Source organism: Eretmochelys imbricata, chromosome 4, assembly GCF_965152235.1.
Source record: "Eretmochelys imbricata isolate rEreImb1 chromosome 4, rEreImb1.hap1, whole genome shotgun sequence".
In the NCBI taxonomy this organism is placed as follows: domain Eukaryota; kingdom Metazoa; phylum Chordata; order Testudines; family Cheloniidae; genus Eretmochelys; species Eretmochelys imbricata.
In genome coordinates, this window is record NC_135575.1 from 144,861,957 (window position 1) to 144,889,118 (window position 27,162).

At 50.7% G+C, this 27,162-nt stretch overlaps 1 pseudogene; it reads right to left on the minus strand.

Moving 5' to 3' along the window:
* The window catches only part of LOC144264368 (retinol dehydrogenase 13-like), a 47,807-nt pseudogene extending 21,053 nt beyond the window's left edge, over positions 1–26,754 (minus strand).
* Positions 26,755–27,162: the final 408 nt, after the last annotated feature.

The following is a 27,162-nucleotide window of genomic DNA, read 5'->3' on the forward strand; positions in this document are numbered from 1 at the left end:
TTCTGGGGTGGGACCACTTAGCCGAGGGGCCCGAGCGAGCCATGCATCGGGCCTGGCAACCGACTAACAGAACGAGGGCAGGCAAAGACGTGTATCAGCCAACCCCCGCTGAACCAGCCCCTTCCCCCATGTGACTCCAGGTAATCTGCCAGACCCCGAGCCAACGCAGAGTGACCAAATTCCATCCCAGCTCTCCGCCGATGAAACGGACCGGCACAAACCCAACCGAGAACCCTCTGCCCCTCTGGGTCAGACAACTCCAGGACCCAGGTCCAGCAGCAGGGCCAGAGCTGGGTCAGTACCTCATCCACCACTCACCCACCCATGAGCCACCCACTGGAATCCTGACACCCCCAACCTGGAGCACCCCTCCACTTCGTCTGACCCTCCCCTTCAGCACCTGCAATGCCCAGCCTCCACTTGGAGGCATTGGTCGACTCGGACACAGCTTGGTAACTTCATTGATCAAGAAATTGTCAAGGGTCATTGGGTTCCTACCTCTCCACCAAGGGACTCCCCTCAGCTCGTTGAGACCATCAAGGGGTCACTCTCTGTTCAGAGCCGGTCACCTATCAAACAGCACCTCTGGAGATCATCACCAGCAGCGGTCACCGGGAATCATGGAGTTCAGGGTGATCTGTGCCCCACATTCACCAGTTGTCTTTGGTGCCCCTTGGCTTGTTGCCCATGGACCTCCCTAATTGGCTGGTAATCGTTGTTCACTGCAGTTGCCAACGAGAATGCCTCCTGAGCCCCCTGTCCACAGTCAACAATGCTCTGTGGTTCACTCCACACCCCGAGGACTCCAGGAGAGGCAAGCAGCAGGCCAAGCCACACCGAAGATGCTGTCAAATACCTGGAATTTGCCAAGGTGTTTGACAACTGAAGTCAGACTCCCTACCACCCCACTGCCATTACAACTGCCCTATTGAACTCAGCCCGGGAACAGAGGTTCCCTTCGGATGCATTTATGCTCTCTCTGAGCCACAGCTCCAGAGCCCCTGGGAATAGCTAGAGGACAACCTGCAGAAGGACTTTAACCTTGGTGGCACTATATTCTTGGTAACCAAGAAGGATGGTTCTCTCCAACCCTGCATCGAAGACCTGTCACTAAATCAAATTCACAGAATGCAATAGGTATCTCTGTCCCCTTATTAAAGAGTTCCTGCAGAGACCCCTCTTCTTAAACGTACTCCTGGGTGGAGCAGATAGCATGGTCAGAATCAGCGAGGAGATGAGCCCGAGAGCGCTCTGAATGAAGCACTACCATTTTAAATATTTGATCGTGCTGTATGGCCTCTGTAATGCTCCCACTACCTTCCAGCGTTTTACAAATGACATCGTTAGGGACATCCTTGATCAGTCATGGTCATTTAGGGGACGTTCTCATCTTCTCTGCAAATCAAGAGCTCCGTGACTGCTACGTATGTATCATTCCAGATAGACTTCGTCAGAACTAACTCTGTGCCAAGCCTGAAACATGTGAATTTGACAAGGACACAGTGGAGTTCCCAGGTTACATCATTTCCCCAGCAGAACTAACCCTGGACCCCACAGGATAGCAGCAACCACAGAGTGGAAGGCACCCTCTAATGTGCTGGGGGTTCAACGATTCTTGGGCTTTGCAAACCTTAACCGGCAATTAACAGAACAAGGAGTAACAGTCTCAAGTTGCAGTGGGGGAGGTTTAGGTTGGATATTAGGAAACACTATTTCACTAAGAGGGTGGTGAAGCCCTGGAATGGGTTACCATCCTTTTTAAGGCCTGGCTTGACAAAGCCCTGGCTGGAATGATTTAGTTGGGGTTTGGTCCTGCTTCGAGCAGGGGGTTGGACTAGATGACCTCCTGAGGTCCCTTCCAGCCCTGATATTCTATGTTTCTATGAATTCATTAAGGGGTTTGTTATGCTGCACTCCATATGTTTTATGGAAATATCCTAATGAGTGTGAATATAATGTAACTGGAATATGCTTCATGCAAAAGGTCTCTTGTAAAATATCATTAAAAAGATTATAATCTACTGAGTGTGTTCACCCAATTTGTTTGCATGTTTCACTCTTGTCTCTGAAGCTAGAAATATAAAGTATAACTCTGAGGTATGATTGTAATTATGCAAAGTGTGGGCCATTGATGGTGGTTTAGAATCTTGATGGCTCCCATTGACTAGGACAGTTGGCTGTCAATGGCTCTGTTTACTTGCAAGCCTTCCTGCGTATGTGTAAGCCAGCCCGGGAAGAATGGAGGTTGGGGGGGGTCTCACAGGACATGTGATCAGGTCACATGATGCTGAAATCCATCTTAAATCTGGTACGTTTCCATTTAGAAGGACGGGTGGGGACCCAGAGAGACAAAAGATTCCCGCCTTGGGCCAAAGCTATAAAAGGGGGTGCAACAGAACAAAGGGGGCTGCCAGTCGTGAGAAATCCCCTAGTTACCACCTTAGCTGGAACTAACAAGGATTGTACCAGGGGAAAGGTCGGGCCCAGACTAGGAAGGAGTCTTCAGTCTGTGAAAGAAGCTTATTGGAACTAGGCAGTCGCCCAGGGCACCAAGTGGTTGGGGGCGCCAGAAAGTGGTGCCTGGGCTCGGCAGGGAGCAGCCGCCTTCCTGAGGCACCGGAGAGCCAGAGCGTTGGCTTGCGGGGGTGGCGAGCCCCAGCTATGGAGGAGTCGGTGCGGCGTGGGGGGGAGCAGCCCTGCAAAGGCAGTGGTGCTGCTACCAGGGAGCGGCCATGCGCCCCGCCCCTTCTGCCCAGGCTGCGGCCCGGCACCCACCCCGGGGGGCTCCTGCAGGTTGCAGAAGATTCACATGGGCAGCTGCCCCCATGCACCCCCTGGCTCCCCCCTCGCCGCGCTCGGGCTCTGCGGCTCCTGGGAATGTGAGCCGTCGCTGCCCCTCCGGCTCACATGCCCAGGAGCCGCAGAGGCCGAGCGTGGCGAGTTTAGCCTGGAGGTGCACAGGGGTTGGCGCATAAATGCATATTTAGGGTTCTTCAATAACCTGATATCCCATCACATTGCATTTTTGGCCTTTTGTGTTTGAAAAGCAGATTCTGTGTTCACCGTTGAAAATCTTGGTTACGTTCCAGAACAATGGCACAGAATTCAGAAGAAGCCCTGCCTAGATTATAGTTTATCATGCAAGATGGGAATATTCTTCAGATTTCAGATAAAAAAAGACCAATTACATGGTTGAGGAGTAAATATAAAGTATTTTAATGTGTTTACAGAAAGTGAGTTTGTTTATACTTGGACCATCACATCTTAAAAACAGTCGTGTTTTACTAACTGTAATATTGTTAAAAATTCACAAAGAAAGAAAATGATTTTGAAAGTTGAGAATGAAAAAAACAGCCATACGTACCACTGTTGTTTGCCTATGCACCTGTTATAGCCTGTATTTAGACTACTGCATGCCACAAGTGGCCACAGCAATGGTTCCCTCAACCCACCCAGCAATACGGTTAACCTATCCAACTATACTCTCAGCCCAGCAGAAGAATCTGTCCTATCTCGGGGCCTCTCCTTCTGCCCCTCCACCCCCACGAACATGATACAGTTCTGTGGTGACCTAGAATCCTATTTTCAACATCTCCGACTCAAGGAATATTTCCAACACACCTCTGAACAATGTACTAACCCACAGAGACCTTCCTACCAAGACTACAAAAGGAAGGATTCTGGGTAGACTCCTCCTGAAGGTCGAAACAGCAGACTGGACTTCTATATAGAGTGCTTCCGCCGACGGACACGGGCTGAAATTGTGGAAAAGCAGCATCACTTGCCCCATAACCTCAGCCGTGCAGAACACAATGCCATCCACAGCCTCAGAAACAACTCTGACATCATAATCAAAAAGGCTGACAAAGGAGGTGCTGTCGTCATCAGGAATAGGTCAGAATATGAACAAGAGGCTGCTCGGCAGCTCTCCAACACCACTTTCTACAAGCCATTACCCTCTGATCCCACTGAGAGTTATCAAAAGAAACTACAGCATTTGCTCAAGAAACTCCCTGAAAAAGCACAAGAACAAATCCGCACAGTCACACACCTAGAACCCCCGACCTGGGATATTCTATCTACTATCCAAGATCCATAAACCTGGAACTCCTGGGCGCCCCATCATCTCAGGCATTGGCACCCTGACAGCAGGATTGTCTGGCTATGTAGACTCCCTCCTCAGGCCCTACGCTACCAGCACTCCCAGCTATCTTCGAGACACCACTGACTTCCTGAGGAAACTACAATCCATCGGTGATCTTCCTGATAACACCATCCTGGCCACTATGGATGTAGAAGCCCTCTGCACCAACATTCCACACAAAGATGGACTACAAGCCGTCAGGAACACTATCCCCGATAATGTCACAGCTAACCTGGTGGCTGAACTTTGTGACTTTGTCCTTACCCATAACTATTTCACATTTGGGGACAATGTGTATCTTCAGATCAGCGGCACTGCTATGGGGACCCGCATGGCCCTACAGTATGCCAACATTTTTATGGCTGACTTAGAACAACGCTTCCTCGGCTCTCGTCCCGTAACCCCCCTACTCTACTTGCGCTACATTGATGACATCTGCATCATCTGGACCCATGGAAAAGAAGCCCTTTAGGAATTCCACCATGATTTCAACAATTTCCATCCCATCATCAACCTCAGCCTGGACCAGTCCACACAAGAGATCCACTTCCTGGACACTACAGTGCTAATAAACAATGGTCACATAAACACCACCCTATACCGGAAACCTACTGACCGCTATTCCTACCTACATGCCTCCAGCTTTCATCCAGACCACACCACACGATCCATTGTCTACAGCCAAGCTCTACGATACAACTGCATTTTCTCCAACCCCTCAGACAGAGACAAACACCTACAAGATCTCTATCAAGCATTCTTACAACTACAATACCCACCTGCTGAAGTGAAGAAACAGATTGACAGAGCCAGAAGAGTACCCAGAAGTCACCTACTACAGGACAGGCCCAACAAAGAAAATAACAGAACGCCACTAGCCGTCACCTTCAGCCCCCAACTAAAACCCCTCCAAAGCATTATTAAGGATCTACAACCTATCCTGAAGGATGACCCAACACTCTCACAAATCTTGGGAGACAGGCCAGTCCTTGCCTACAGACAGCCCCCCAACCTGAAGCAAATACTCACCAACAACCACATACCACACAACAGAACCACTAACCCAGGAACCTATCCTTGCAACAAAGCCCGTTGCCAATTGTGTCCACATATCTATTCAGGGGACACCATCACAGGGCCTAATCACATCAGCCACACTATCAGAGGCTCGTTCAACTGCACATCCACCAATGTGATCTATGCCATCATGTGCCAGCAATGCCCCTCTGCCATGCACATTGGTCAAACTGGACAGTCTCTACGTAAAAGAATGAATAGACACAAATCAGATGTCAAGAACTATAACATTCAAAAACCAGTCGGAGAACACTTCAATCTCTCTAGACACTCGATTACAGACCTAAAAGTGGCAATTTTTCAACAAAAAGACTCCAAAAACAGACTCCAACGAGAGACTGCTGAATTGAAATTAATTTGCAAACTGGATACAATTAATTTAGGCTTGAATAGAGACTGGGAGTGGATGAGTCATTACACAAAGTAAAACTATTTCCCCATGTTTATTCCCTCCCCACCCTCCACTGTTCCTCAGTCGTTCTTGTTAACTGTTGGAAATGGCCCACCTTGATTATCACTACAAAAGGTTTTCTCCCCACCTCCCCCCGCTCTCCTGCTGGTAATAGCTCATCTTAAGTGATCACTCTCGTTAAAGTTTGTATGGTAACACCCATTGTTTCATGTTCTCTGTGTATATAAAATCTCCCCATTGTATTTTCCACTGAATGCATCCGATGAAGTGAGCCGTAGCTCACGAAAGCTTATGCTCAAATAAATTGGTTAGTCTCTAAGGTGCCACAAGTCCTCCTTATCCTTTACTATGTAGCAATTTAGTTCCTAGCACAATGGGGCCCCAACTTGGCTGACGCCTCTGACGATACAAATCTTTAAGATTAATATTTTTAAAACACAGGGCCCTGGGAATTGTGCTCCATAACTCCACCCAGAGTAGCAGCGTTTCTCCAGCCCCCATGCTTCAGGCACTGAAGCATGTGAATAACTTTAAACAGAGCAGGACGGCTCATGGGGTTGAAGTTCCGCGAGCGCTTCAGTGCTGTATTGTCTAATCATCAGTTCGTAGATGCAATGGCATTTGACGTGCTCTTTAACTATAAACTGACAGATTCGTGTTGTCCTGCACCCTAGGACCCATAGGACATGGTTGCAAGTCGTCCTGCTTCAGGGACTCACTCTGGGGACCCTTGGTGCACAAATTCCCTCAAAAGGTGCTGGGCTTCAGACTTGGTCATGTTCCCCTTACACCTTTCTCCACAGTGGTTGCAAATATGGTAGCCTGTCCTCGAGGGATGGTGTACCATGCACATGCCCCATCCCTGCTCGCTGGAGTTCTTGGGAGGCAATGTGCCTATTCCATTGAAAATGAGGCATATGGGTGTCATGTTGGCCCAAGGATATGTCTATGTAAGAGCTAGCTCTTCTAGATGTTCCTCTGAGGTGCCTTGCAAGGGAGAAGAATTTGTGTGTTGCAGGAATTCGGAGGAAAAGCTGGGAATAGAACATGGATCTGCTCACTCCCAGGGACGTGACTCACACACAAGACCTTCCTTCTTCGCAGCATGTATGATTTACATTATAAGAGAAAAAGACTTATAACCCAATAATAAAATATCCCCTCTGCCCTTGTATTGTATGATTGTATTCATTACTGATCATTAAGAAATATCTTTTTAATAATCAAGACGTAACAGGTGCAGTTAGAGCTATAAAGGCTTGTTGGGATCTGCCCCTCAATGAACCGATGTGCGGGGGTGGGGGTGGGGCACGCAAGGTGGAAGTTTTGCCTAGGGCGCAAAATATCCTTGCATCGGCCCTGATTCCTCATCAGACCCTTGTGCCCCCGACACACCTGCTCAGAGAGCCTCAGGTGCTCTGGGAAATGTGAAATGAGTGGGAGCGATGCAGAAACGGGGAGTTGGTCCAATGGCACTGCCTGGGTGACCCTGAGAAAGACACTTCATCTACTTTGGACCTCAGTTTCCCATCTGCACAATGACGATAACAGCCCTGCCCTCCTTATGGGGGTTGAATCTATTAATGGTTGTGAGGCTCAGATTCCCCAGTGAGGAGGGCATTTACATTGGAGAGGGGTCAGAGAAGAGCCATGAGAATGATTAAATTCTATGCCTATAGTGACAGACTCAAGGAGCTCAAAGAGAAGGTTAAGGGGTGACTTAATTACAGTCTGTAGGTACCCGCATGGGGAGAGATTAATAAGAGTGGGACTGTTCAGCTTGGGAAAGAGGAGACTAAGAGGGGATATGACTGAGGTCTATAAAATCATAACTGGGGTGGAGAAAGTAAATAAGGAAGTGTTATTTACTCCTTCTCATAACACAAGAACCAGGGGTCACCCAATGACATTAATAGGCAGCAGGTTTAAAACAAACAAAAGGAAGTATTTCTTCACACATCACACAGTCTACTTGTGGAACTCCTTGCCAGAGGATGTTGTGAAGGCCAAAACCCTAACAGAGTTCAAAAAGGAACTAGGTAAGTTCATGGAGGATAGATCCATCAATGACAGGTTTCAGAGTAACAGCCGTGTTAGTCTGTATTCGCAAAAAGAAAAGGAGTACTTGTGGCACCTTAGAGACTAACCAATTTATTTGAGCATGAGCTTTCGTGAGCCACAGCTCACTTCATCAGATGCATACCGTGGAAACTGCAGCAGACTTTATATATACACACAGAATATCATCATTTCAGGCATTGGCACCCTGACAGCAGGATTGTCTGGCTATGTAGACTCCCTCCTCAGGCCCTACGCTACCAGCACTCCCAGCTACCTTCGAGACACCACTGACTTCCTGAGGAAACTTCAATCCATCGGTGATCTTCCTGATAACACCATCCTGGCCACTATGGATGTAGAAGCCCTCTACACCAACATTCCACACAAAGATGGACTACAAGCCATCAGGAACACCATCCCCGATAATGTCACGGCTAACCTGGTGGCTGAACTTTGTCCTCATCCATAACTATTTTACATTTGGGGACAATGTATACCTTCAGATCAGCGGCACTGCTATGGGTACCCGCATGGCCCCACAATATGCCAACATTTTTATGGCTGATTTAGAACAACGCTTCCTCAGCTCTCGTCCCCTAAAGCCCCTACTCTACTTGCACTATATTGATGACATCTTCATCATCTGGACCCATGGAAAAGAAGCCCTTGAGGAATTCCACCATGATTTCAACAATTTCCATCCCACCACCAACCTCAGCCTGGTCCAGTCCACACAAGAGATCCACTTCCTGGACACTACAGTGCTAATAAACAATGGTCACATAAACACCACCCTATACCGGAAACCTACTGACCGCTATTCCTACCTGCATGCCTCCAGCTTTCACCCTGACCACACCACACGATCCATCGTCTACAGCCAAGCTCTGCGATACAACCGCATTTGCTCCAACCCCTCAGACAGAGACAAACACCTACAAGATCTCTGTCAAGCTTTCTTACAACTACAATACCCACCTGCGGAAGTAAAGAAACAGATTGATAGAGCCAGAAGAGTTCCCAGAAGTTACCTACTACAGGACAGGCCTAACAAAGAAAATAACAGAACGCCACTAGCCGTCACCTTCAGCCCCCAACTAAAACCCCTCCAACGCATTATTAAGGATCTACAACCTATCCTAAAGGATGACCCAACACTCTCACAAATCTTGGGAGACAGGCCAGTCCTTGCCTACAGACAGCCCCCAAACCTGAAGCAAATACTCACCAACAACCACATACCACACAACAGAACCACTAACCCAGGAACTTATCCTTGCAACAAAGCCTGTTGCCAATTGTGCCCACATATCTATTCAGGGGACACCATCACAGGGCCTAATAACATCAGCCACACTATCAGAGGCTCGTTCACCTGCACATCCACCAATGTGATTTATGCCATCATGTGCCAGCAATGCCCCTCTGCCATGTACATTGGTCAAACTGGACAGTCTCTACGTAAAAGAATAAATGGACACAAATCAGATGTCAAGAATTATAACATTCATAAACCAGTCAGAGAACACTTCAATCTCTCTGGTCACGCAATCACAGACATGAAGGTCGCTATCTTAAAACAAAAAAACTTCAAATCCAGACTCCAGCGAGAAACTGCTGAATTGGAATTCATTTGCAAATTGGATACTATTAATTTAGGCTTAAATAGAGACTGGGAGTGGCTAAGTCATTATGCAAGGTAGCCTATTTCCTCTTGTTTTTTCCTACCCCCCCCCCCAGATGTTCTGGTTTAACTTGGATTTAAACTTGGAGAGTGGTCAGTTTGGATGAGCTATTACCAGCAGGAGAGTGAGTCTGTGTGTGTATGGGGGTGGTTTTTGGAGGGGGGTGAGGGAGTGAGAGAACCTGGATTTGTGCAGGAAATGGCCTAACTTCATTATCATGCACATTGTGTAAAGAGTTGTCACTTTGGATGGGCTATCACCAGCAGGAGAGTGAATTTGTGGGGGCGGGGGGGTGGAGGGTGAGAAAACCTGGATTTGTGCTGGAAATGGCCTAACCTGACGATTACTTTAGATAAGCTATTACCAGCAGGACAGTGGGGTGGGAGGAGGTATTGTTTCATATTCTCTGTGTATATATAAAGTCTGCTGCAGTTTCCACGGTATGCATCTGATGAAGTGAGCTGTGGCTCACGAAAGCTCATGCTCAAATAAATTGGTTAGTCTCTAAGGTGCCACAAGTCCTCCTTTTCTTTTTCCGAATACAGACTAACACGGCTGTTACTCTGAAACCTGTCATTATGCAAGGCACTGCATTTAGCCGTATGGAGTGGAAATCTATCAACTGCATGAAAAAACTTGCACAGATACAGACAGACATCATCTTCCTTTCCAAATGCAAACAGATGGACATCGTACCAAAAGGACTGAAGGTAAAAAATCCATTACAATCTACATACCACACAGACTATGCTGACAGCTTGTGCCACACGCTCTCAAAGAAACTGCGGAATCACCTGATCAACATCCTCTACAGCAAACAGGGAAAGATTAAGAATGAGCTCTCAAAACTGGATACTCTCATAAAAACCCAACCTTCCACACAAACTTCCTCGTGGCTGGACTTTACTAAAAGTAGACAAGCCATTTACAACGCACACTTTGCTTCTCTACAAAAGAAAAAGGACACTAAACTTTCTAAACTACTACATGCTACAAGGGGCCACAGCAATGGTTCCCTCAACCCACCTAGCAATATTGTTAACCTATCCAACTATACTCTCAGCCCAGCAGAAGCAGCTGTTCTATCTCGGGGCCTCTCCTTCTGCCCCTCCACCCCCATGAACATGATACAGTTCTGTGGTGACCTAGAATCCTATTTTCGACGTCTCCGACTCAAGGAATATTTCCAAAATACCTCTGAACAACATACTAATCCACAGAGGTCTCCCTACCAACACTACAGAAAGAAGGATTCTAGGTGGACTCCTCCTGAAGGTCGAAACAGCAGACTGGACTTCTACATAGAGTGCTTCCGCCGACGTGCACGGGCTGAAATTGTGGAAAAGCAGCATCACTTGCCCCATAATCTCAGCCGTGCGGAACGCAATGCCATCCACAGCCTCAGAAACAACTCTGACATCATAATCAAAAAGGCTGACAAAGGAGGTGCTGTTGTCATCATGAATAGGTCGGAATATGAACAAGAGGCTGCTCGGCAGCTCTCCAACACGAGTTTCTACAAGCCATTACCCTATGATCCCACTGAGAGTTACCAAAAGCAACTACAGCATTTGCTCAAGAAACTTCCTGAAAAAGCACAAGATCAAATCCGCACAGACACACCCCTGGAACCCCGACCTGGGATATTCTATCTACTACCCAAGATCCATAAACCTGGAACTCCTGGGCGCCCCATCATTTCAGGCATTGGCACCCTGACAGCAGGATTGTCTGGCTATGTAGACTCCCTCCTCAGGCCCTACGCTACCAGCACTCCCAGCTACCTTCGAGACACCACTGACTTCCTGAGGAAACTTCAATCCATCGGTGGCCTTCCTGATAACACCATCCTGGCCACTATGGATGTAGAAGCCCTCTACACCAACATTCCACACAAAGATGGACTACAAGCTGTCAGGAACACTATCCCCGATAATGTCACGGCTAACCTGGTGGCTGAACTTTGTGACTTTGTCCTTACCCATAACTATTTCACATTTGGGGACAATGTATACCTTCAGATCAGCAGCACTGCTATGGGTACCCGAATGGCCCCACAATATGCCAACATTTTTATGGCTGATTTAGAACAACGCTTCCTCAGCTCTCGTCCCCTAAAGCCCCTACTCTACTTGCGCTATATTGATGACATCTTCATCATCTGGACCCATGGAAAAGAAGCCCTTGAGGAATTCCACCATGATTTCAACAATTTCCATCCCACCACCAACCTCAGCCTGGTCCAGTCCACACAAGAGATCCACTTCCTGGACACTACAGTGCTAATAAACAATGGTCACATAAACACCACCCTATACCGGAAACCTACTGACCGCTATTCCTACCTACATGCCTCCAGCTTTCACCCTGACCACACCACACGATCCATCGTCTACAGCCAAGCTCTGCGATACAACCGCATTTGCTCCAACCCCTCAGACAGAGACAAACACCTACAAGATCTCTGTCAAGCTTTCTTACAACTACAATACCCACCTGTGGAAGTAAAGAAACAGATTGATAGAGCCAGAAGAGTTCCCAGAAGTTACCTACTACAGGACAGGCCTAACAAAGAAAATAACAGAACGCCACTAGCCGTCACCTTCAGCCCCCAACTAAAACCCCTCCAACGCATTATTAAGGATCTACAACCTATCCTAAAGGATGACCCAACACTCTCACAAATCTTGGGAGACAGGCCAGTCCTTGCCTACAGACAGCCCCGCAACCTGAAGCAAATACTCACCAACAACCACATACCACACAACAAGAAAAGGAGTACTTGTGGCACCTTAGAGACTAACCAATTTATTTGAGCATGAGCTTTCGTGAGCTACAGCTCACTTCATCAGATGCATACCGTGGAAACTGCAGCAGACTTTATATATACACAGAGAATACAATGTGCATGATAATGAAGTTAGGCCATTTCCTGCACAAATCCAGGTTCTCTCACTCCCTCACCCCCCTCCAAAAACCCACCCCCATACACACACAGACTCACTCTCCTGCTGGTAATAGCTCATCCAAACTGACCACTCTCCAAGTTTAAAACCAAGTTAAACCAGAACACCGGGGGGGGGGGGGTAGGAAAAAACAAGAGGAAATAGGCTACCTTGCATAATGACTTAGCCACTCCCAGTCTCTATTTAAGCCTAAATTAATAGTATCCAATTTGCAAATGAATTCCAATTCAGCAGTTTCTCGCTGGAGTCTGGATTTGAAGTTTCTTTGTTTTAAGACAGCGACCTTCATGTCTGTGATTGCGTGACCAGAGAGATTGAAGTGTTCTCCGACTGGTTTATGAATGTTATAATTCTTGACATCTGATTTGTGTCCATTTATTCTTTTACGTAGAGACTGTCCAGTTTGACCAATGTATATGGCAGAGGGGCATTGCTGGCACATGATGGCATAAATCACATTGGTGGATGTGCAGGTGAACGAGCCTCTGATAGCGTGGCTGATGTTATTAGGCCCTGTGATGGTGTCCCCTGAATAGATATGTGGGCACAATTGGCAACGGGCTTTGTTGCAAGGATAAGTTCCTGGGTTAGTGGTTCTGTTGTGTGGTATGTGGTTGTTGGTGAGTATTTGCTTCAGGTTGCGGGGCTGTCTGTAGGCAAGGACTGGCCTGTCTCCCAAGATTTCTGAGAGTGTTGGGTCATCCTTTAGGATAGGTTGTAGATCCTTAATAATGCGTTGGAGGGGTTTTAGTTGGGGGCTGAAGGTGACGGCTAGTGGAGTTCTGTTATTTTCTTTGTTAGGCCTGTCCTGTAGTAGGTGACTTCTGGGAACTCTTCTGGCTCTATCAATCTGTTTCTTTACTTCCGCAGGTGGGTATTGTAGTTGTAAGAAAGCTTGACAGAGATCTTGTAGGTGTTTGTCTCTGTCTGAGGGGTTGGAGCAAATGCGGTTGTATCGCAGAGCTTGGCTGTAGACGATGGATCGTGTGGTGTGGTCAGGGTGAAAGCTGGAGGCATGCAGGTAGGAATAGCGGTCAGTAGGTTTCCGGTATAGGGTGGTGTTTATGTGACCATTGTTTATTAGCACTGTAGTGTCCAGGAAGTGGATCTCTTGTGTGGACTGGACCAGGCTGAGGTTGGTGGTGGGATGGAAATTGTTGAAATCATGGTGGAATTCTTCAAGGGCTTCTTTTCCATGGGTCCAGATGATGAAGATGTCATCAATGTAGCGCAAGTAGAGTAGGGGCTTTAGGGGACGAGAGCTGAGGAAGCGTTGTTCTAAGTCAGCCATAAAAATGTTGGCATACTGTAGGGCCATGCGGGTACCCATAGCAGTGCCGCTGATCTGAAGGTATACATTGTCCCCAAATGTGAAATAGTTATGGGTAAGGACAAAGTCACAAAGTTCAGCCACCAGGTTAGCTGTGACATTATCGGGGATAGTGTTCCTGACGGCTTGTAGTCCATCTTTGTGTGGAATGTTGGTGTAGAGGGCTTCTACATCCATAGTGGCCAGGATGGTGTTATCAGGAAGATCACCGATGGATTGAAGTTTCCTCAGGAAGTCAGTGGTGTCTCGAAGGTAGCTGGGAGTGCTGGTAGCATAGGGCCTGAGGAGGGAGTCTACATAGCCAGACAATCCTGCTGTCAGGATTCTACGTAAAAGAATAAATGGACACAAATCAGATGTCAAGAATTATAACATTCATAAACCAGTCGGAGAACACTTCAATCTCTCTGGTCACGCAATCACAGACATGAAGGTCGCTATCTTAAAACAAAGAAACTTCAAATCCAGACTCCAGCGAGAAACTGCTGAATTGGAATTCATTTGCAAATTGGATACTATTAATTTAGGCTTAAATAGAGACTGGGCGTGGCTAAGTCATTATGCAAGGTAGCCTATTTCCTCTTGTTTTTTCCTACCCCCCCCCCCCGGTGTTCTGGTTTAACTTGGTTTTAAACTTGGAGAGTGGTCAGTTTGGATGAGCTATTACCAGCAGGAGAGTGAGTCTGTGTGTGTATGGGGGTGGGTTTTTGGAGGGGGGTGAGGGAGTGAGAGAACCTGGATTTGTGCAGGAAATGGCCTAACTTCATTATCATGCACATTGTGTAAAGAGTTGTCACTTTGGATGGGCTATCACCAGCAGGAGAGTGAATTTGTGGGGGGGGGTGGAGGGTGAGAAAACCTGGATTTGTGCTGGAAATGGCCTAACCTGTTGCTCACTTTAGATAAGCTATTACCAGCAGGACAGTGGGGTGGGAGGAGGTATTGTTTCATATTCTCTGTGTATATATAAAGTCTGCTGCAGTTTCCACGGTATGCATCTGATGAAGTGAGCTGTAGCTCACGAAAGCTCATGCTCAAATAAATTGGTTAGTCTCTAAGGTGCCACAAGGACTCCTTTTCTTTTTGTGTAAAGAGTTGTCACTTTGGATGGGCTATCACCAGCAGGAGAGTGAATTTGTGGGGAGGGTGGAGGGTGAGAAAACCTGGATTTGTGCTGGAAATGGCCTAACCTGACGATTACTTTAGATAAGCTATTACCAGCAGGACAGTGGGGTGGGAGGAGGTATTGTTTCATATTCTCTGTGTATATATAAAGTCTGCTGCAGTTTCCACGAGATCCATCAATGGCTGTCATAGGCGCTGACTCCGTGGGTGCTCTGGGGCTGGGGTCCAACAGGGGCAGGGAGGGGGCGGAGTTGGGGCAGGGACTTTTGGGAAGGGGTTGGAATGGGGGTGGGAGGGGATGGGGCAGGGGTGGAGTCAGGGCAGAGCCAGGGAGCAAAACTCATTGGTCCCAAGGAAGGAAAATCACTATAGCAACAGGTGGCCTTGCTATGAAACTTTGGGTTTGTCCTGCCAAGACTTCCCTGGAGCATCATGTCACGACCGACGATCCCGGCTCCTCCCTACCCGCGATCAGCCTAGCTGGCCACTAGATTGATCCAGACTCTGGACTGATAACTAGAACCTCGACTGGCAGGACAGCGTGTGTGGTGTGACTGAATGCATATGCTAATTGCTGTATCTTCAGTAAACGCAGCGTATTGCCTTTTCCCCTGAAGCAAGGTCCTGTGTGCTCCTTATTTCTACACTACAAAGTTAAGTTGACTTAAGTTATGCCGACGTGCAGCCACTGCTGTAAGAACACCGCGGTCGCATGCCACGCTATGCTCTTGCGTCAGTGCACTGTGGGTAGCTATCCCACTGGCCGCAGGGTGCTTTGGGAAGGGTTTGCAATGCCTCATGGGGCAGGCACAGCGTCAGAGGATGAAGGTTTCTCAGTCCCATTGTTCCATGGGCAGCCTACTGGATTGCCAGCTGCTTTTCAACTGCCCTGGTAACCTGCAGCCCAGCCATCTCTGTCAGGAAGCCTGGGCCCTGCACTGTGCTCAGAATTGTGCTGGGCGTTATCCGCACGAGGCTAAGCGGAGCCCAAGGGGAGGCTATCCAGCCGGAGATGCCTTGACCAAGCACGGTAACCGTGAGCCACGGGGCGTGTGTTGCTGCGGTGTGCGGAGCCTGGCACTGTTTGTTTGCACCGAGCCAGGAACCTGTAACGATCGCTGTGTGCACCCGAAGAGCAACACGTTGCACGCCACTCTTCCCATCAGCCCTCCGTAACATCACCAAACCGACATCGCTGAACAGGAACAGGAGAAATGGGGGGGGGAGTGTGTGTGCGTGTGAGAGAGAGACGGTGTGTTGGGGGGAGCGAGCGTGTCGGCACGCTGTCTCTTTAAATTCAGCCAGCAGCAACCAGGCCTGAGGTAGAAGCTAGTGCACAGACAGCTGGTGCCCCCCCCCGCCCCCTCACCTCCTCTCAGCAGCGACTGGTACACAGGGGAGGGGGGCACCCTGCAATCAGCCCCCGCCCCCTCCCCAGCTCTGCACAGCCCAGCCGTGTCTCTCCCCCTCCGGGCCACAGCAGCCCATCCTGCCTGCCTGCTGCTGTGGTCCTAGTGCCGGGGAGTGCGGGATTCTGCACTAATGCTCTGGTTCCAAGATTCCCTCCGCGTCCCCCCCACAGACCCAGGAGATTCCCCCCCACCCCCCGGGCGTGCGCTGCCGGGCTCAGCGGGGGCAGTAGCTAGGGGAGCGATCAGCAGCAGCAGACCCGCCGACAGCAATTCTGAAAGGAGAGGGGCACCTGCCTATGCACGTGGATGCGGGGCAGCCGAGTTCACAACGGTCACGGTGGGCTTCGTGGGATACCTCCTGGAGGCCGGTTACAGCCGTGTAACGAATGCACGCAGTGCCTACACTGACATTGCTCCATTGACTTTGCTGCAAAAAGCTCCCTGCCTCTTGGCAAGGCGGCTTGGTTTTGTCAGCCAGGCAGGAGAGTTTTGTCGACGGGAGGAGCATTGTAGCGCGTACACCTCCACGGCTTTGTCGGCAAAAGCTGCCTTTTGTTCACAAACCTGTGCAGTGCAAGGCAAGGCCTAAGCCGACTGGAGAGCTCTCTGCCAGTGTGGGGTGGACGCCCCATCACACATACTCCCCCTCAGGACCGGTACCCTTGGGGAGGGAGGTGGGATTATCACCTCCCCTGTTTCCCACTCAGCTGGACCCACAGGGCATCCCTCTCCTGCCTTGTCCCTTTCAATAGGAAACAAACATTTCCTTTTGTGATGTTGCACTCTATATGATTTTATGAAAATATGCTAATGAGTGTGAATATAATGTAACTGGAATATGCTTCATGCAAAAGGTCTCTTTTGTATCTGAAACTAGAAATATGAAATATAACTCTGAGGGCCTACTATAATTATGCCAAGCATGGGCCATTAATGGTTTGGAATCTTGATGGTTCCCATTAACCAGGACAATTGACTGTAGATGGCTCTGTTTACTTGTAAGTCTTCCTGTGTACTGGCAGGTGGGTAATGAACTCTTACAGTGACATGTGATCTTGTCACCTGACCTGCAATCCATCTTTAATCTGGTGCTTTTCCATTTAGAAGGAGGGGTGGGAACCGAGAGGGACAAAGGATTCCCGCCTTGTGTAAAAGATATAAAAGGGGGTGGAACAGAACAAAGGGGGCTGCAGTCATGAGAAATCATAGAATCATAGAATATCAGGGTTGGAAGGGACCTCAGGAGGTCATCTAGTCCAACCCCCTGCTCGAAGCAGGACCAATTCCCAGTTAAATCATCCCTGCCAGGGCTTTGTCAAGCCTGACCTTAAAAACCTCTAAGGAAGGAGATTCTACCACCTCCCTAGGTAACGCATTCCAGTGTTTCACCACCCTCTCAGTGAAAAAGTTTTTCCTAATATCCAATCTAAACCTCCCCCACTGCAACTTGAGACCATTACACCTCGTTCTGTCATCTGCTACCATTGAGAACAGTCTAGAGCCATCCTCTTTGGAACCCCCTTTCAGGTAGTTGAAAGCAGCTATCAAATCCCCCCTCATTCTTCTCTTCTGAAGACTAAACAATCCCAGTTCCCTCAGCCTCTCCTCATAAGTCATGTGTTCTAGACCCCTAATCATTTTTGTTGCCCTTCGCTGGACTCTCTCCAATTTATCCACATCCTTCTTGTAGTGTGGGGCCCAAAACTGGACACAGTACTCCAGATGAGGCCTCACCAATGTCGAATAGAGGGGGACGATCACGTCCCTCGATCTGCTCGCTATGCCCCTACTTATACATCCCAAAATGCCATTGGCCTTCTTGGCAACAAGGGCACACTGCAGACTCATATCCAGCTTCTCATCCACTGTCACCCCTAGGTCCTTTTCCGCAGAACTGCTGCCTAGCCATTCAGCCCCTAGTCTGTAGCGGTGCATTGGATTCTTCCGTCCTAAGTGCAGGACCCTGCACTTATCCTTATTGAACCTCATCAGATTTCTTTTGGCCCAATCCTCCAATTTGTCTAGGTCCTTCTGTATCCTATCCCTCCCCTCCAGCGTATCTACCACTCCTCCCAGTTTAGTATCATCCGCAAATTTGCTGAGAGTGCAATCCACACCATCCTCCAGATCATTTATGAAGATATTGAACAAAACCGGCCCCAGGACCAACCCCTGGGGCACTCCACTTGACACCGGCTGCCAACTAGACATGGAGCCATTGATCTCTACCCGTTGAGCCCGACAATCTAGCCAGCTTTCTACCCACCTTATAGTGCATTCATCCAGCCCATACTTCCTTAACTTGCTGATCCCCTAGTTACCACCTGAGCTGGAACACTGGCTGTACCAGGGGAAAGGACTGGGCCCAGACCAGGAAGGAGTCTAGCCTGTGACAGGTTTCAGAGTAGCAGCCGTGTTAGTCTGCATCCACAAAAAGAACAGGAATAAGGGGGGGTGCAAGTGTTGGGAGGATTGTGCATTGTTCTTAAGATCCAAGGGTCTGGGTCTGTAGTCACCTAGGCAAATTGGTGAGGCTTTTTACCAAACCTTGTCCAGGAAGTGGGGTGCAGGGTTTTGGGAAGTATTTTGTGGGGAAAGACGCGTCCAAACAGCTCTTCCCCAGTAACCAGTATTAGTTTGGTGGTGGTAGCGGCCAGTCCAAGGACAACGGGTGGAATATTTTGTACCTTGGGGAAGTTTTGACCTAAGCTGGTAAAGATAAGCTTAGGAGGTTTTTCATGCAGGTCCCCACATCTGTACCCTAGAGTTCAGAGTGGGGGAGGAACCTTGACATTAAACTTGGAGAGTGGTCAGTTTGGATGAGCTATTACCAGCAGGAGAGTGAGTTTGTGTGTGTATGGGGGTGGGTTTTTGGAGGGGGGTGAGGGAGTGAGAGAACCTGGATTTGTGCAGGAAATGGCCTAACTTGATTATCATGCACATTGTGTAAGGAGTTGTCACTTTGGATGGGCTATCACCAGCAGGAGAGTGAATTTGTGTGGGGGGGTGGAGGGTGAGAAAACCTGGATTTGTGCTGGAAATGGCCTAACCTGATGATTACTTTAGATAAGCTATTACCAGCAGGACAGTGGGGTGGGAGGAGGTATTGTTTCATATTCTCTGTGTATATATAAAGTCTGCTGCAGTTTCCATGGTATGCATCCGATGAAGTGAGCTGTAGCTCACGAAAGCTCATGCTCAAATAAATTGGTTAGTCTCTAAGGTGCCACAAGTACTCCTTTTCTTTTTGTGGCACCTTAGAGACTCACAAATTTATTTGAGCATAAGCTTTCGTGAGCTACAGCTCACTTCATCAGATGCATATCGGAGCTGTAGCTCACGAAAGCTTATGCTCAAATAAATTTGTGAGTCTCTAAGGTGCCACAAGTCCTCCTGTTCTTTTTGCAGTCTGTGAAAGAAACTTATTGAAACATCTCTGAGGGGGAGATTTTATCTGTATTCAGTTTTATTACTGTATTAGGCTTAGATTTGCGTGTTTTATTTTATTTTGCTTGGTAATTCACTTTGTTCTGTCTGTTACTACTTGGAACCACTTAAATCCTACTTTTTGTATTTAATAAAAATCGTTTTACTTAATTAACCCAGAATATGTATTCTGGCGGGCAGAGGAGGGGGCAAACACTGTGCATCTCTCTCTGTCAGTGTTCTAGAGGGCGAACAATTTATGAGTTTAGCCTGTATAAGCTTTATACAGAGTAAAACGGATTTATTTGGGGTTTGGACCCCATTGGGAGTAGGGTATCTGAGTGCTGGAGACAGGAACACTTCTTAAGCTGTTTTCAGTTAAAGCCTGCAGGTTTTGGGGGACGTGGCTCAGACCTGGGTCTGTGTTTGCAGCAGGCATGAGCGTCTGGCACCACCAGGCAGGGCACTGAAGTCCCAGGCTGCCAGGGAACACAGGCTCAGAGTTAGTCCCAGCACATCAGGTGGCAGCTCCCAAGGGGGTTTCTGGGATCCAGCCCGTCACGCCTCTCTCCTCTCTGGCATACCGGGTGTCTCTGGAACTCTCGATAACTACTGCCGCTGCACCATAATCTCCAGCAAGTGAAAGCTAATGTACTCAATGCTTTTTTTGCCTCTGTCTTCACTAACAAGGTCAGCTCCCAGACTGCTGTGCTGGGCATCACAACATGGGGAATAGATGGCCAGCCCTCTGTGAAGAAAGAGGTGGTTAGGGACTATTTAGAAAAGCTGGACGTGCACAAGTCCATGGGGCTGGACGAGTTGCATCCGAGAGTGCTAAAGGAACTGGCGGCTGTGATTGCAGAGCTATTGGCCTTTATCTTTGAAAACTCGTGGCGAACGGGGGAAGTCCCGGATGACTGGAAAAAGGCTAATGTAGTGCCAATCTTTAAAAAAGGGAAGAAGGAGGATCCTGGGAACTACAGGCCAGTCAGCCTCACTTCAGTCCCCGGAAAAATCACGGAGCAGGTCCTCAAGGAATCAATCCTGAAGCACTTACATGAGAGGAAAGTGATCAGGAACAGTCAGCATGGATTCACCAAGGGAAGTTCATGCCTGACTAATCTAATCGCCTTCTATGATGAGATTACTGGTTCTGTGGATGAAGGGAAAGCAGTGGATGTATTGTATCTTGACTTTAGCAAAGCTTTTGACACAGTCTCCCACAGTATTCTTGTCAGCAAGTTAAAGAAGTATGGGCTGGATGAATGCACTATAAGGTGGGTAGAAAGTTGGCTAGATTGTCGGGCTCAACGGGTAGTGATCAATGGCTCCATGTCTAGTTGGCAGCCGGTGTCAAGTGGAGTGCCCCAGGGATCAGTCCTGGGGCCGGTTTTGTTCAATATCTTCATAAATGATCTGGAGGATGGTGTGGATTGCACTCTCAGCAAATTTGCGGATGATACTAAACTGGGAGGAGTGGTAGACACGCTGGAGGGCAGGGATAGGATACAGAAGGACCTAGACAAATTGGAAGATTGGGCCAAAAGAAATCTGATGAGGTTCAATAAGGATAAGTGCAGGGTCCTGCACTTAGGACGGAAGAACCCAGTGCACAGCTACAGACTAGGGACCAAATGGCTAGGCAGCAGTTCTGCGGAAAAGGACCTAGGGGTGACAGTGGACGAGAAGCTGGATATGAGCTAGCAGTGTGCCCTTGTTGCCAAGAAGGCCAATGGCATTTTGGGATGTATAAATAGGGGCATAGCCAGCAGATCGAGGGACGTGATCGTCCCCCTCTATTCGACATTGGTGAGGCCTCATCTGGAGTACTGTGTCCAGTTTTGGGCCCCACACTACAAGAAGGATGTGGATAAATTGGAAAGAGTCCAGCGAAGGGCAACAAAAATGACTAGGGGTCTGGAACACATGACTTATGAGGAGAGGCTGAGGGAACTGGGATTGTTTAGTCTGCGGAAGAGAAGAATGAGGGGGGATTTGATAGCTGCTTTCAACTACCTGAGAGGTGGTTCCCGAGAGGATGGTTCTAGACTATTCTCAGTGGTGGAAGAGGACAGGACAAGGAGTAATGGTCTCAAGTTGCAGTGGGGGAGATTTAGGTTGGATATTAAGAAAAACTTTTTCACTAGGAGGGTGGTGAAACACTGGAATGCGTTACCTAGGGAGGTGGTAGAATCTCCTTCCTTAGAAGTTTTTAAGGTCAGGCTTGACAAAGCCCTGGCTGGGATGATTTAATTGGGGATGGGTCCTGCTTTTGAGCAGGGGGTTGGACTAGATGACCTCCTGAGGTCCCTTCCAACCCTGATATTCTATGATTCTCCCGCAGGTACCAGTTCGCCTCCCACCCTCTGTGCTGATTTTCTAGCACCTGCCTCAGCAGGGCCTGGATCCGCTCTGGCTGCTTGTCTCTCCCCTTCTTTGGGGGTGACAAGTCTGGGGACAACAGCCTGGGAAGGTTTTGCTGCCCTCTTCAAAGAGTGCCTCTGCCCAAGGCAACTCCATAGTCTTTTCTCTTCCTACCACACCTCAGGGTTGCCTGTCCTGTGCCACACTCTTCCCTTCTGTCAGGGGTGACTGTGCGATATAATCTCTTTCCGTTCCCCTTCCTCTGGGCCAACTACCCGGTGCTCAGTCCCCCACACCATCCCCTTACCTCTGGGCAACTGAATGCCCATGTTCTCCACCACCTTGTCACAGGGCGCAGCCCTCAGCACCAGACTGGTGCCCCCTCCTGGTAATGCTGGGCATTAGCTCCAGGCTGACACCCATGGTTTACACACCAGCACTCTGTCTCTGCTCCCGCCTATAGCTCCTCTCTCAGTTCCCAGGATCGCAGCATCCTCTTCTCGACTCAGCTCGCCACCTGGGTTGTCATCTGTGTTTCCCCTTCTGGGTGAGATATCTCTGTCAAACAGTCCAGCCACTTCCCCATTGGCAAGTGGAGGGGGACCCAGGCTTGTTGTCAGACACCACTGGTGTGGTGCTCTGCTCTTGTTTGATGATGATAACAGTCAGCTGCATGCGTGTGCTCCCTCTGTGTGCTGCCCCGGCTCTGCGCAGATAGCTGACCCAGAAGACCCCGAGAGAACCCCCAGAGTCCACAGACTCTGGTAAGGTATGAAGGCACCCGGCCAGATTTATTGTCCAACGGAGCACAGTGATAGTTCCTATAGACTCTACCAGACATACTATGAATATGTGCCCCCTGGCAACGGACACAGCTCAGTCAGGGGCGGGACGCTCCACTGCCCCCTCGGCTGGACAAAGACATCCACTCAGGGATGTATTCTTATACCCAGGTGCAAACAAGTTACACATCACTCCTGACGCATTGAGGTACACCCCTCTACGCATTAGGGTGCTGCCTTTCACAAAACAACTCTACCATATTACCTTCCTGCCCCTGTCCTGAGGATAGGTCAGCCTCTTCCTGTTATCTGGTACTACCCCATTCCCCACAGAGCGTTCGGTACCATCTTGGCACATGGTCCCATAACTAGTGCCCAGGACCTTGTTGGGATGTGTATTTTTGCAACATCAGCCCTCTTCTTGCCAGATTCTGGGAGCAGGGCCTGCCTCTGGCTCACAGTTTAACTTTGCTTTATGTTAGCAAAGTCTTGACCGTTACTTTAGTTCAGGCCTCCAGCCTCATACCAGGCCTCCGATGCAAGAGTTTCAGGGCCTCATCTTACTACAGGGCCCACCCACTACTCTGGGTCCCAGCCCAGGGACCCTGTAGCTAGCAGCCTCCAGCTGCACCTCAAATTCCTTTCACTGCTGCTATGTCTCCCTGGGCCCCTTCCCCATGGCCACAGCACCTTCTTTGCCCTCACCTAAGGGAACTCAGCTGCTCAGTCCCAGGAGCCAGCCACTGCCCTGTCCAAGGGGCTTACCATTCTCAGCCCTTCAGGGACACAGTCCTTAATCCCCAGGCTCCCAGCAGCCACTGACCCTGCTCTGCCCTGCAGCTCCCTTTTATATAGCCCAGCTGGGCCTGATTGGCTGTTCCTCACAGCCCCTCTCCTACTGGCTGCTTTCTACGCAGCCTCCCTCGTGCTCTGTTAACCCCTTGCATGTCAGCGTGGGGCAGATGCTCCATCACATAACCGATTCGGACTTTTATGTCTCTTTACTTGTATTCTCGTCAATCTATCCTTGTGTAGCTAATACACGTCTTTTCTCTAAACCAGTATGTTTGAACTGAGGTGTTTGGGAAGCTCCATTTGGGCTGACAGGGTTGGAGCACATCATTGTCCCTGATGAACGGCTGGCGTTTCTAGGAGCTCGTGTTGAGCGGGAGGGGGCTGGGCCGTGCCAGACACAGGTTGCTGGGGGTGTCTGGGCCTGGGCAGTAGCTGGTGTTGCCCCGCAGTGTAATGTACGAGCGGCTGCCTGCGGCTGCAGACACGCTACCTGGGAGTAACTCCCATGCCGTTCGCCAGCCCAGATTCCCCAGGCAGCGGGTGCAATCCTTGTGGAGCATCCCTGTTCCAGTCAGAGAGCAGGTTTCTGGGGCTCCCTGTGTCAGCTGGGAAGAGGTTAAAGCCAAACCCCGAGAAGCCTCGCTCGTCACCCCGATCAGCACATTCCCCTGGGGCTCAGCGCCAGCTTGGCTGCCTGGCTGAGAGCCTGGCTGCAGTTAGAGCAGGGCCCTGTCCCGTGCACTCAGGGCCTTGGTGCTGGGGCTGGAGCGTACAGCCGTGCCCCCCCCGGAGTTCAGAGCCCTGTGCAGGTGCTGCTGGGCTAGGCCGTGGCTTTGGCAAGACAGTCGTTAACCGCAGGGAAAGCCGAGCAAAGGTATTAACACATTGGTGCCCGGAGGGGGCGGAAATCAGCAAATAGCTTCCCTTCTGGTGGCATCGGGGCTCTGAGGCTAACGTCAGGCTGGAGAGGAGCAGGGGAAATTGAGGATTACAGAGGATTGGAACAGGCAGCTAAGGGGTGAGAGGCCCCCCGCCCTCTGTGAGCCGTCTAGCCCTTCCCCACCCAAATCCTCTATAAGCCATCCAGCCCTTCCCTCCGAACCGCCTGTGAGCCGTCCAGCCCTTCACCCCCAAGTCCTCTATGAGCCATCCAGCCCTTCACCCCCAAGCCCTCTATGAGCCGTCCAGCCCTTCCCCCCGTGAGCCGTCCAGCCTTTCCCCTCCCAAGCCCCCTGTGAGCCGTCCAGCCCTTCCCCTCCACAAGCCCTCTGTGAGCCGTCCAGCCCTTCACCCCCAAGTCCTCTATGAGCCATCCAGCCCTTCAGCCCCAGCCCTCTGTGAGCCGTCCAGCCCTTCACCTCCAGCCTTCTGTGAGCCGTCCAGCCCTTCCCCACCTGCCCAAACCCTCTGTGAGCCGTCCAGCCCTTCCCCCCCGTCGGCCGTCCAGCCCTTCCCCTCCCAAGCCCCCTGTGAGCCATCCAGCCCTTCCCCTCCACAAGCCCTCTGTGAGCCGTCCAGCCCTTCCTCTCCACAAGCCCTCTGTGAGCCGTCCAGCCCTTCACCCCCAGCCTTCTGTGAGCCGTCCAGCCCTTCCCCACCTGCCCAAACCCTCTGTGAGCCGTCCAGCCCTTCCCCCCCAGCCCTCTGTGTCCAGCCCTTCCCCCCGAGCCCCCTGTGAGCCGTCCAACCCTTCCTCTCCACAAGCCCTCTGTGAGCCGTTCAGCCCTTCACCCCCAAGCCCTCTGTTAGCCATCCAGCCCTTCCTCCCCAGCCCTCTGTGAGCCGTCCAGCCCTTCCCCCCCAGCCCTCTGTGTCCAGCCCTTCCCCTCCACAAGCCCTCTATGAGCCGTCCAGCCCTTCCCCCCCAGCCCCCTGTGAGCCATCCACCCTTCCCCCTCTGTGAGCCGTCCAGCCCTTCCCCCCCAGCCCTCTGTGAGCCGTTCAGCCCTTCCCCTCCACAAGCCCTCTAAGAGCCATCCGGCCCTTCCCCCCCCAGCCCCCTATGAGCTGTCCAGCCCTTCCCCCCCCAAGCCCTCTATGAGCCGTCCAGCCCTTCCCCACCCAAGCCCTCTATGAGCCGTCCAGCCCTTCCCCCTGCCCGCCAATGCCACAGTATGAACCAGCTGCAGTCCCCTCCTGAGCTCAGCCCTGGCCCGCTCACCAGCCCCACTGCACCCTCTTTCCTCTGAAACTCCACCTGCTGGGAGAGGAAGTTCTCCCAGGCTGCGCTCAGGCAGGCAGGGCCCTGAGGGGACTGGAGGCAGAAGCAGCCCCTGCATGCTCATGTACATCCATACTCATGCACACGCACCCACACACATCCCCTCCCTGCACTGCTTATTTACATTTCTCTTTTAAGCCACTGATTCCCCCCCAAGCTGGATCCCTACGTTCCCCTCACACGGCATTGCTGCATTAATCCGTCCCTTAGTAAGGCTGTAAAACCCCCTCCCTGCCTGGCTCACGCTGGCAGGAGTAGGGGTCCCGTTTCCTCTCTGTGAGCCCAGCCATGAGAGGGCACCACGGCACACTCCCCCCCGCGGGGTGTGTTTCCATCTGGTCTCCCCCTCCTCACAGGCCCAGGGGAGCAGGGCTTTGGAGTCGCAAGGCAGGGGCCCCCCAGCCACCGTCTTCCCCTCTCCCTGCCTGATGGCTGGCTGGGCTGGCCTGGTTCCACTGCGGACAGGGTGTGCCAGGGGAGAGGGATGTATGGAGAGGCTGGCGCCTCCAGCCACTACCAGTGACCAGCACTAAGAATCCTAGAATCCTAGAATCTCAGGGTTGGAAGGGACCTCAGGAGGTCACCTAGTCCAACCCCCTGCTCAAAAGCAGGACCAATCCCCAATTTTTGCTCCACATCCCTAAATGGCCCCTTCAAGGATTGAACTCACAACCCTGCGTTTAGCAGGCCAATGCTCAAACCGCTGAGCTATCCCTCCCCCCAAAGCACTGGCCAGCCCCCCGCCCCGCTGCCCCCATGGCAGCAGCCCTGCCCCAGGTGGCTGGGGCCAGACTCACCGCAGTTGGCTCCGGTGACAATGGCTGTCTTGCCTGTCAGGTCAGTGGGAGACATGCGGGGGTGCCAGGAGCCCTTTCTCCTGGCTCGGAGGAGGAGGGCCAGCACCAGCACACACGTAGCCCACCCCAGGTGGCTGCTGAAGCAGGAGATCTCCATAGCAGGCTGCAAAGCTCAACTCCTCTGGGATGATCAGCGTGGTGAGTTCCCAGGGAGGCTGGCATCAGGAGCAGGGACCCCGCCCACGCGCCACCCCGCAGGCTGCACCCCACGCTCCCTCGGGGTCTGAGCTTCTGCCACACCCCCAGCTGCCTCTGCCAAGAGGAATGTCAGCTGCTACACAGGGAGGGGCAAATGGCAGGCTGGGATGGAAGCCGAGTACACACTGCCTGGCTGCAATGCCTGACCATACAAGCCTCCCTCTTGTGATAATCACTCGCAGTGAGGGGCCTGTGGTTTCTCACTGGGGTCGATTTCCAGCTGGGTCAACTCCCGTGCCCCTGTTGGGGAGCCACAGGGCCCCCAGCACTTCCCCCTGGGGCACTTCCCAGCTGGCTCAACCCCCGT